Here is a 12,198-nt window from a genome sequence, read left to right on the forward strand (position 1 = left end):
ATCGAGGGGAATAATTTCCTTAAGGAAACACTGTGAATTCAATGAGCTCGAATTATTCCTTATACATTTGTTTTTCAGATTTTGTTTATGTGATTATCAAATACAGATTGCTAACATAATATTGGCAAATCAAATACTGTTTTGGTGAAATTTTTTCACGTGTTAAAATCGATAACAAAAATACATTATGTTCTCCATCGACAGCCCTCCCCTCTTCTTCTTTTTCTTCATGCCATCCATTTTCTTTTCTTCTTCTTATTTTTCTTATCACATGTAACGACCCTTCAGGTCATTATGGAAAATGTAGGGTCACCCCACCAAATAGAACCTTCCCTAGGGTAGTACGAGCTAATAGAAACTCGAGTTTATAAGTCTAAGAACTAAAAACTTGACTTGTTGTGGTTGTTGTTTACTTGTATTGAGTCCGTCGGGGGGTGACGTAGGAAATTAGAACTCTGTTGGGAATTCCGAAGCCATGAGTGAATTCGTATGACATTTTTATATATATGTGCATGTTTGGTTTGTGTTTGTGAGGCCTTGGATGAAATGTTGGGTGATGGAGTGAAAAACTGGGCAAAAGTCGAGCTCACTGCTCAAATGGCACCGCTGCGGCGGTACCACTATAGCGGTGGGTTAACCGCCGCCAGTGGTCAGCCATGTTCATTGAGTCCGCTATGGCGGGCCATGTGCCGCTATGGCAATATCGCTATAGCGGAACATGGGCCGCGATAGCGGTGATAGAGTTTTTGATGGTCTGCTATAGCGGTCCCTTGATTGCTATAGCGAGACTGCCACAGCGGTAGTTTGACCGCCCCAGAGGTCGACGGAAAGCAGTAACCCTAGTTTTAAACACTTAGTCTCACATTCTTTATTCACAATACTCCAACACAGTTCCCCACAAGCACCTAGGGTGAAATTTCAAGCTACGGCAAGAAAACTCTTGAGAGGTAAGTTTCATTTATTCCTTCTAACCATTTCGTATCATCTTCATGATTATCATCACTTTTATGGGTCTTCAATGGTGAAATTGTAATAGAAACCCTAGAAATTAATAAACCTTCTAAACTTGATGGGTTATGATTATTATCACTTATTTATTATCTAAAGGCTTCGGTTGACTCCTCTTAATCATGAATTGAATCCTTAGAGCCATAAACTAAATGAATTAAGACCTAGAGTTCTATAAAAATGGTATCTTGACCATGAAAACTGCTTGTAATTGGAATATTTATGTAATATTGTTATAATTGGATGATTAGTGATGACTAAGGCCTTTGTTAGGTTGCTTTACACCTAGAAAATCATCCACCCATTGGAATGGTGTAAAGGGAAGGGTATTCTTGAATTGGTACTCGTGAATTGAGTAATTTGTGACTCATTTAGCCTTCTATTTCTAGACTTTGAATGTTCCGAGGCTTTAAGGAAGGGAAAAGCTATAGCGGAGTGACTTGCGTTGTTCCAGCTCTACGTTTGAAGTAGGTTATGGTCTACTTGAGTTAGACTTTGATTAGTTGAATGTATGTGTTATGAATTTATTAGGAGAAAGCATGTCTGGTCTTCATGCATGATATTGTGTGGTTGAACCCCTATGTGAAATTGATTAAGTGATTGTGTAGGCTCTGTGCCATTATTCCTGTGTGTTGAATCTGCAGTGGATGTATTTTTGGTGAGAAGTTAATATAATCTTCTCGGCGATATTGTGATATGTAATGATGATGTGAGCATTGATAATAAGAGAGCAGGAAACATCGTTACATACAGATACATGGAAAGGCAATATATGACCTAGATTTATAGGCTCATGGTCCTAGGCTCGTTCCGAAAACAAGGGATATATTGATGTGGCCCGCGTCCGAGATTCTTTTCGAAGCTGAGGTTTATCCTCGAGTCCGATGAGTATCAGGAACGAGCGGTACATGGACACCATAGGTCTCCTGCAAGTCATGACTACTAGCAATGACATCAGTTAGCATGTGTGTACAGTGATTACGGTAATTGTGGTAGACTTATGCCCGTGTTGTGGTTTTCCATTGATTGATTCTTGCTACTTGAGTGATTGATTGGTGATATTCTTGGTTGACTTGTCATGGTTTATTTGTTTCATGCCTGTTGGCTGGCTGTTTATTTTATTGATTTTATAATATATGCATGATACTAATCTTAGTCGGCCTATGATATCTACCGGCACATAGTATTTGTACTGATACTACCTTGCTGCATTCTTTGAGTGCATATTGTGATATAGAGACTGCTACTCTCCCTCATATCTAGCGTTGAGGACGTTGTTGACAGATGTAGGGTGAGCTTCTATCCATACCAGGCCGCCCGAAGATCTTCTTCTTATGATATCTATTTCCTATTCTGGACATTATGGATAATTATTAGACAGATTTCATTCCTTATACATGTTATAGTTTAGAGTCCTCGTACGATGACTTTCGGGTTTTGGGAATTTTTGTAATAGTTAGAACTTCCGCATTTACTTCAGTATTTTTATGGCATGACTTATTTTGGTTATTTTCAGCTTGAATAAGTAATAACTGACTAATTTGGTAAATATAAAATCGGACTTGAATGAATAGATGGTTTGTGTGTTGGTTCGCCCACTAGGAGTTAGTGTGGGTTCCAGTCATGGCAGGTTGGGCCGTGACATCACGGCCACTTCATTTTTATAAATTTATTTCCTCTCACTAATTGCCTTCTTATTCTTCATCATTCTCCACCTTGAGTTCGAACGAAATTTGTAATGGTGGTAATATTTGGTGGTGGGTTTGGTGATGGGTACTGAATTTGTGGTGATTCTTTGCAATTTTGGATGGTGGTGCATTTAGTTATGGGTGTTGAATGTATTGCTGGTTTGTGCTGGTTTTTTCAAAGGTGTGGCTACAAAAAATGCAGCAAACTGTTGCTGGTTTTTTTTTTTTTTTTCCAGAATACCGACGGAGTTCGTCAGTTTTTTGAAAATTATAGTTGGGGGTGTTGAATTTATGGTGGTTGTTTGCAATTTTTTATGGTGGTAATGGTTGTGGTGTGATTCCAGTGGTGGATTTGGTTGTGGGTGGTGAAATCTATTATTTTTTTTAATGGTGGAGATGTGGGTTTGGTGATGATGGCGGCAATGGTGGTGGTTTAATGGTGAGTTTGGTGGTGTATAGTGAAGTAGAAGCAATTGTGGTCACATGAACTTTTTTTTGAAATCTGACATAGTATTTAATGTGGAAATGACATGACAATAATATGACGCTAGTAAAACACCTCTCATCACGTGACCCGGGGAGGGGGGGGGGGGGGGGTAGGGTAGTTGTCAGTTCAACTCAAAATAAGGACAAGGAATATTAGGTCACCCGATTAGTTTGAGTATATATTCAACTTGTCCGGACAAATTTAGGGTGTATTTGATGTCTTCTCCCTCGAGAGTCCTTTAATCAACTAATGGGTAAAATTATTTTGTGGTCTTGCACAAACAGTGATAGCTATTTTGTCAATTATCTCTTCTTTTTTTGTGTATGTGTTGGGTTTGGGGGGGGGGGGGAGGGGGGGTTGTTTAATTTGGTGCGGTAATCGCTTTGGGCCCGATTAATTCAAATTCATGTCTCAATATCTCATTTTTGGGGTACAGTGCTCCTTACCAAATGCGAGTCTATTTTCAGGGCTCGAATACGAGACCTTTTTTAAGGAAGATGAAGTACTTATCACCCCATCATAATCTTTAGTGATTATCTTGTCTATTGTCAATTGGATTAATGTTCGTGCCAAAGCAATTTTACATTATCCCAAACATATAAAACACTTGTTATTGGAGAGATACCACACAATTGTACAAATCAATAGTTATATTTTATGCATCGTGGATTCAAGGCAGAGCTCGACCACAAAAGGTTCAAGATGGTTTCTGATATTAGCCATTATATGTATTTTTCAAGTCATTAATTTTGGTTAAGATTTTACATTGTTTTATAAAATAGGTTCGTGACACCAATTTTATCAATAGACATGATCTGGAATAGATATCTTAGAGCTAGTATCAAGTTGAACTTTTCTACTATATAGAAACATGAGTTTCTATATAGTTTGCTCGTCAGTCGCTTAAAAAAAAAAAAAAGGTGGGCCCCAATTATATAGTAGAAAAATTGTAAAAAAAAAAAAAAAAATTTAAGGTGATGCCCAATCTTCTATAATAGTAGGAATGGAAAAAAAAACACAAATTTAAGATGGGGCCCACACTTCTATAATAGTAGAGATTAAAAAAATTAAGGTGGGGTCCGCGTGGAGAATTAGGAGACAATTGCAAGAGGAAAAAAAAAGTTAAGATGGGTTCCATGTGAAGAAGTAGGAGACAATTGCTGGGAAAAAAAATAAAGGTGGGGTTCACGTAAAGAAGTAAGAGACAATTGCAACAGAAAAAAAAATATTTAAATAATGATAATAAGTTCAGAAAATGATAAAGGTACGCTTAGAGAAAAATGTAAAGAAGAGAAGTTCGAAAAAAAAAAGAAATAACGATTTAAATTGAACATAAAAACAGCTAAAGAAGTCATAAAACCAAAATATTTAAAACTTATACCATACGTCTAACACTAATAATAAGGAATAACATCAAGAAGGCGAAATATAAAAGGTCTTCTATAATAGTAAATTAAAATTGGGTTTTACCACATCGCGTCAATCACTTAAAAAAAAAACAAAAAAAAAGGTGGGCCCCAATTATATAGTAGAAAAATTATAAAAAAAAAAAAAAACAAATTAAGATGAGGCCCAATCTTCTATAATAGTAGGAATGAAAAAAAAACAAATTTAAGACGGGACCCGCTCTTCTATAATAGTAGAGATTAAAAAAAATTAAGGCGGGGTCCACGTGGAGAATTAGGAGACAATTGCAAAAAAAACAAAGTTAAGATGGGGTCCACGTGAAGAAGTAGGAGACAATTGCTAGGAAAAAAATTAAGGTGGGGTCCACGTGAAGAAGTAGGAGACAATTGTAACAGAAAAAAAAAAAAGGATATTTAAATAATGATAATAAGTTCAGAAAATGATAAAGATACGCTTAGAGAAAAATGTAACGAAGAGAAATTCGGGAAAAAAGAAATAATGATTTAAATTGAACATAAAAACTGCTAAAGAAGTCATAAAACTAAAATATTTAAAACTTATACTATACGTCTAACACTAATAATGAGGAATAACATCAAGAAGGCGAAATATTAAAAGTCTTCTATAATAGTAAATTAAAAAAAATAGGGTGGGGCCCACTCTTCTACAATAGTAAAAAAAAAATTAAGGTGGGGCCCACTCTTCCATAATAATAGAGATAAAAAAAATAAAGGTCGGATCCACGTGAAGAATTACGTGATAATTGCAAAAAAAAAAAAAAGGTGGGATCCACGTGAAGAAGAAAAAAAAGGACATTTAAATAATGATAATAAGTATAGACAATGATAAAGGTGCTCTTAGAGAAAATTTAAAGAAGAGAAATTTAGGAAAAAAGAAATAACGATTTAAATTGAACACAAAACCGCTAAAGAAGTCATAAAACCAAAATATTTAAAACTTATACCTTTGGGTATAAGTTTAGACACGTACGTCTCACACAAATAACAAGAAATAACATCGAGAAGACGAAATATAAACGGTCAAGAAACGTATACACATATTTTCTTAAAATGATGAAGTTGGTCTATACTTAAAAATTTAAGACTACAGCAGATGCTGACACATGAAAGCGCTTTTCAGTGTTGTTGATTAGAAAGAGATGATGGCATGAAACTCATGTTTCTATATAGTACTAGACGGCGTGCAGCACGAGCCCAACACTTTGGATTATATAGTGTATCTATGTGTATATAGTTGTGTACAATTGTAAAGATTTATGTATTGGGTAGTGATAGTATATATTTTTTTTTATACTGCTAATAAACATACCTAAATTTGCACTGTCGATGCATATATATATATATATATATATATATATATATATATATATATATATAGATGAACATTAATATACATACACAAATGTTATTTGTTTATTAAGTGGAATTATGTGACCATGATAAAACAGTGAAAAGTAAAAGGAGTGTAAAAGTGACACTTCTATAATAGTATAAACGAAAAAAAAATAAGGTGGGGCCTACTCTTCTATAATAGTAGAGATTAAAAAAAATAAAGTGAGGTCCGCGTAAAGAATTAGAAGACAATTGAAAAAAAAAATTAAGGTGGGGTCCACATGAAGAATTAGTAGACAATTGCTAGGAAAAAAATTAAAGTGGGGTCCACGTGAAAAAGAAGGAGACAATTGCAAAAAAAAAAAAAGATATTTAAATAATGATAATAAGTTCAGAAAATGATAAAGGTACGCTTAGAGAAAATGTAAAGAAGAGAAGTTCAGGAAAAAAGAAATAACGATTTAAATTGTACATAAAAACTGCTAAAGAAGTCGTGAAACCAAAAGATTTAAAGGTATAAGTTTAGACACATACGTCTCACACCAATAATGAGGAATAACATCAAGAAGACGAAATATAAACGGTCTTTATTTTTTACTATATTAGAAGCATGAGTTGGGGGTGGTTTCGTCGTCCACCTCCAACTCATGTAAAAAGAAAAAAGTGGATCCCATATTAAAAAAATTAAGCAATATTAAAAAAAAAAAAAAGTAGACCCCATATTAAAAAAAACAAGCAATATCAAAAAAAAAAAAAAAAAAACACGTGTAACCCATATTCAAAAATCAAACAGTATTCATGTAATTCCCAAAATATCCCTATTAAGTCAATAATGGTGGATTCATTGCACGTGCATATCAACCCATTAGTGGGAGCAAATGAAATTATCGTATAGCAAAAAACGTGGACCCCATATTATTGTTTTTCTTCAAAATGTTAAGTAGCTAAACCATACAATTTCTTTTCTTTTCTTATATTAGCCTGAGATATAATCTAGATATTTAACTGTTGCATTTGCTATTTTGCCATGTCATTTATGTTTACTAAAATAAATATACTTAAAATATTTATATTTTAAAATAAGGCAGAATTTAATTACTTTTTCATTTTTATTCTTACTCTGTGAAAAGTGATTAATATCGTAAAAGAAAAAATAATATTAAACAAATAATAAATAAGGTAAATTAATCAAATTATAATTCTAATTGAAAAAATAATATTAAATGGAGATCAAATAATAAATAAGGTAAATTAGTCAAATTCTAATTCTAATTGACGTTTTCTTAAAAAACGTGCAAAAGACAACATGATAAGTAAAATGAGCTAAACCAAGAATATTCACCAAAAAATAAAAAATAATAGTTCTTCGTTTAAATAGAAAATCAAATTTATACTTTGTTTCGCTTTAAACATGTAAAATTAATTTAATAATTTGAATTAGAATTATCCAAATCAAAATTTGATAAAAATAATAAGTATTGAATCTACATACATTAACAATAGAATATTTTACACCTTTAAATTAATCTAAGTAAAATTCAAAACATCAACTGATACTTCAATATTGCTATTTTTTTCTCAAAGAGAGGAAAATAGTTTCCTTTTAAACAATTCTTCTCTTTTAAAATGTATTAATAAATTAACACTAATATAATAAAGTTTTAGATATGGAGCACAAATTATAATGTTATATTAATCGTGTTTTAAATATAGTATGTGTGTGTGTCTGTGTGTGTGTCTGTGTGTGTGTGTCTCTGTATATATATATATATATATATATATTAGCATAAAAACAATGCAAACTTATATATGTTTATTAACAAAATATGTTTATTAACAATATAAAATATACTCCCTCTGTTTCAATTTATGAGAACCTATTTTCTTTTTAATCCTTGCCAAAATGAATAACCTCTTTCATAATTTGGAAACAAATTCACTTTATGAAATGATTTACAACCACACAAATATTCAAGATTTATTTTGAACCACAAGTTTCAAAAGTCTTCACTTTTTCTTAAATGTTACGTCCAATCAAATGAGTTCATAAATTAAAACAGAGAGTCTATATTATCACTATCCAAATATAACTACATACATATAAATACTGTATAATCTAAGCCATCTAGAGCCCGTTTGGATTGGCTTATAGCTTAAAGTTTTTGCATACTTATAAAAAAAAAAAATAAGTTGGTAGTCCAACTTATTTTTTTGGCTTATAAAGGCATTTTTTCGCTTATGTTCGCTTTTAGATAAACTAATAACTTTGTTTGGCCAAGCTTATTTTTCCTCAAAGTCTTATTTTTTCAATAAGTGCTTATTTGAAAAAAAGTGAGGTGTTTGGCCAAGCTTTTGAGAGAAAATAAGTCTTCACAGGGAGTAGCAGGCAAGCTTTTTAAAAAAATAAAATTGCCAAAAGCACTTTTTTGAAAAGTACTTTTGAGAAAAATACAAATAGAAGCATTTTTTAAAAGCTTAGTCAAACACTAACTGCCGCTCAAAAGTGCTTTTTTAATTAATTGGCCAAACACAAATTATTCTTCGCCAAAAGAACTTTTTTGAAAAGTACTTTTAAAAAAAAATACTTTTTAAAATAAGCTGATTTTAGAAGTTTGGCCAAACAGGCTATAAGTTAAATGGGTCCAATTATTTTTTTGAGCTTATTTTAAGACAAAAATGACTTTTTTGGTAGTACCAAACACTCAAAAAAAACAAACGACAAAGGCCCAACTTATAAGCCAATCCAAACGGGCTCCTAGTCTTCTTCTCCGTAGAAGAAGCATGGGTGAGGAGGCAGGATCCTCTCTAACGGCAAAAATGTAATTTCAACGTGTGCTGTTAGACAACAAATTAAAATTGACGGCACTTTCGTCATTTTATAATAAATCTAGAATAGACTCAAACCCTTCATCTCTCTCTAACTGACTGAACAGACACAAACCCATCCCTTCCAATTTTCTCTATACTTCCGGCAAATGCTCAGTTCTTTTCATCCTTTCAAACAAGTTCAGTAATACTCCTCTTCTTTCATTTATTTGCTTTTTCAAGCTCGCTTCACAAAATTTCCCAATTTGATGGGTGAATCTTATGGTTGTCGAAAAACATGCTCCCAAGCTGATGCCTCGATTTTCGCATTTCTTATCTCCGTTTCGTTTGTCAGAAATTGAGGAAGTCTGTGTGAGTATTACGACTGTTTACCTGAATATGCTGGTTTCTCTTTCATTTTGTTTCCCTATTTTTGTTTAACCGTTGTGGACGTCTTCTCTAACCCAATTCATAAAGCGCACGTTTATTTGAATGTAATATTAGCTTTGAGTGCTTATGTTTCTTATACTGGTGCGGCAACATTTTTAGGGATCCCCTGTAACATAGCAGATTTGAAGGTCAAACTTAATTACTTCACTTCAATGCACAAGTTGTTAAGGTTCACCTGACATGAATTTGGATCAAGGGATATTTAGTTATTGATTCGTTAGAGGAAAAAACATAAAAAGTTTAAAAAGCAAAGTTTTTAGATAAAAGGATGTTATATCTAGGCATAAATAATGAAAATAGTAGTACTCCTGTTGGTTTTCAATGAGGTTTACTGATAAATGTATGTAGCTATACCCTGCGACGAGTTTGTATTCGAGGAGATCCTTTGGTTCGTCTCCCGATCTGGATCGGGTAACAGGAACTGTTTAACATTGTGGATTTTCAGAAATCTTGCCATGCAATTTACAGGAATAATGTAGAGAGTTTTGGTGAATCTCGGCCGTTACTTGGTGGATCTACTGAAAAATTAGTGTGTGAAAAGATTAGAAAATTTGTGATCTTGCAAAAGGAGATGGCGAAAAGAAGGACTTCGAGGACTTAGTCATCCCGATTGTGAAGAGTGTCTGTTATTCTTTTCTGAACTTCACATTATATTCTATTAAATTTTCAGAAAAAAGTTTGTAAAAATACTCAGTAATTAACATACTACTCCTCATGAAATGAAAGATTTTTATTTCTTATCTTTTAGTGATGAAAATTAATAAATGAGATTTGGCTTTTGATTTGATGATTGCGAGCTTCAGAGAGAAAAATGGAAAATAGCTTGAATATTCTTAAGTTTTCCATTTCTCTAGATGTAAATGCATCACACGTCATACGCTAGCTAATACAAAGAATTTGAATGTCATTTTTGACTCACCTTATGTAGATTGATTAAATCTAATGTATCCAAAGGGAGTCCTATTAAAACTCTGAATTTCTTACTTTATTATTTAATGCATAGAGATTTGGAAGGTAAAAAGGTTGTGTTGTTTTCGACATTTGAAGATGTTTTTTGGAAATGTTTTTGGAGAAAATTTCTGAAAAACCATTTTTGTTTGGATGATTGTTATTTCAAAAGTAATTCTGAAAAACTAACCGTGTTTGACTGGATGTTTATGAGAAAGCAGAAGAACAAAAAAGCGACCTATCATTTTAATGAACTTCCAATCAAACCCTTCATATGAAGAGAAACTTTACTTGATCATTTGATTATTCATAATCTCTCATTAGTTTTAGTCTCCCATGCCACACTGGTGCAATTTTTGGCATGGAACTTGAATTAGCATCCTTTACTTACCTACTGCATCAGATTTTCTTTAACCATAATGTGTTCCAAATCGGTGTTCCCTTTCCACTATTCCATTAAAATATTGTTGCCGCTGATATTTTTATGTAGAAAAAGAGACAGCAAATCAAGCTGCAGATAATTTGAATGAAGTTCTCAATCATTTGGATCTAAGGAGAAAAGAGAGGTCCAATAGAGGCTAATAGGTTGAAGGCATTGCTAAGAGCTGTTTCTCTACTGCTTTAATCAAGTCTACTTGATTGTTTCTACATAAAGCCCGATAAAGATTGGTAAGTTGTTATTATGGCGTATCTTACTTTCTGTAGCAGATTTTTCTGGATTTGCTTATGCATGAGACCATTTGAGCAATTTCTATGTAGATTGATGAAAATATTTTCATGCGAAAAACTCAACTTTTATATATATTGACCAATAGAAACATCTAATCGCATGAGTCTATCGTTGTATCTTTTTCAATTTTGTTGGAACAGTTGACTTCATTTCTTTGTAATAACTAATTTTTGGATAATCTATTTAACAATAACGAGAGGATGGTCATGTATCGTTTGTCAGATTAAGAATCTGTCCTCCTTCCGGACAAAATAAACGGATGATCTGTCCATTTCTGCCTACTTACGTTGCTTCTGTTGGAATAATGCTTAACTGTCCTAATACTTGGTTGAATTTGAACTAAAAGTACAAATTGTCGAGTTCAAGTGCTCTTCATGATGCTTAGATTCGTAGTTCCAATGTATTTCTTAGGACTACTTAACAAGTAACATAAGAGGTGCAAACTTGAATTATCCGAAGCTAAATGTTGGTCTCCTTCAAGTTGTCATGTCCATCGATCTCATGTCATCCCCTCCATTCCTTTAATATATTATCTGCATTTCATGTTTATTACATCTTACACTACTCTGGAATTAGTTGAAGCCTAGATGAACTGTCTACTAATTGTGAAATGAATTCTGAGCTAAGTGCTCTGCAGTTGAGTTGATGTGGTGTCACTTTGTTTTGTTGATAATCTGCTAAAGTTAGATATTTACTAATGCCTTTTGCTTTTCAGACACAGTGTCCTTATGCATTACTTTACTTTTTTCAGATTGTAAAATTCAATAGGAAACTCAAGAAGTGTTACTACAAAGTGAATCTACATCCTTCGTGTTAGTTTCAAGTATTGTATTGAACATTATACTCATCGCGGACTTTTTCAATGACAATGATTAGATTTTCTAAATATTTAAAGTATGTGGTATCATTGTTTGTATTATGGACGTTCTTACTTTTCAGATGTGACATTTTTGTTTTGTTTTTCATTATTTTCAGATAAATATAGCCTGCTGAAGCTGGCGCTCTAGATCTTTCCTCCCTAGCCACTTCTGCATAGAGGAGGATAATATAATTCTTCACTCCAACCCTGGAAGGCAGGGAGCTCACCAAGTAAGTTAGGCTCAACCGTTAATCTGTACCAGGAATACTAGAACAAATGCTATTTGAATTATATTGGCCTTATTTAATATTTTTTTTTAGTTTAGTAACTAAACCGACTTATTTTTCGTGTTGCACGGGCTTGCCACCATCTAGTAATCTTATAAACATTCATTATTTATAAAGTATGCATCCAATAGTATTTAACTTTTATCATCAATACATGTATCTCTATTTTGACCAATA

The 12,198-nt window shown here is 32.9% G+C and overlaps 1 long non-coding RNA gene across 1 annotated transcript; it reads left to right on the top strand.

Annotated features, from left to right (window-relative positions):
• The first annotated feature begins 9,807 nt into the window (after positions 1-9,807).
• LOC132032575 (uncharacterized) lies at positions 9,808-12,154 on the top strand. The gene is made up of 2 exons (XR_009408529.1): positions 9,808-10,814; positions 11,627-12,154. It is a non-coding gene; the product is annotated as an uncharacterized LOC132032575 (long non-coding RNA).
• The last annotated feature ends 44 nt before the right edge of the window (positions 12,155-12,198 follow it).

The sequence above is a fragment of the Lycium ferocissimum genome, chromosome 10 (genome assembly GCF_029784015.1).
Source record: "Lycium ferocissimum isolate CSIRO_LF1 chromosome 10, AGI_CSIRO_Lferr_CH_V1, whole genome shotgun sequence".
NCBI classification, from domain to species: Eukaryota; Viridiplantae; Streptophyta; class Magnoliopsida; order Solanales; family Solanaceae; genus Lycium; species Lycium ferocissimum.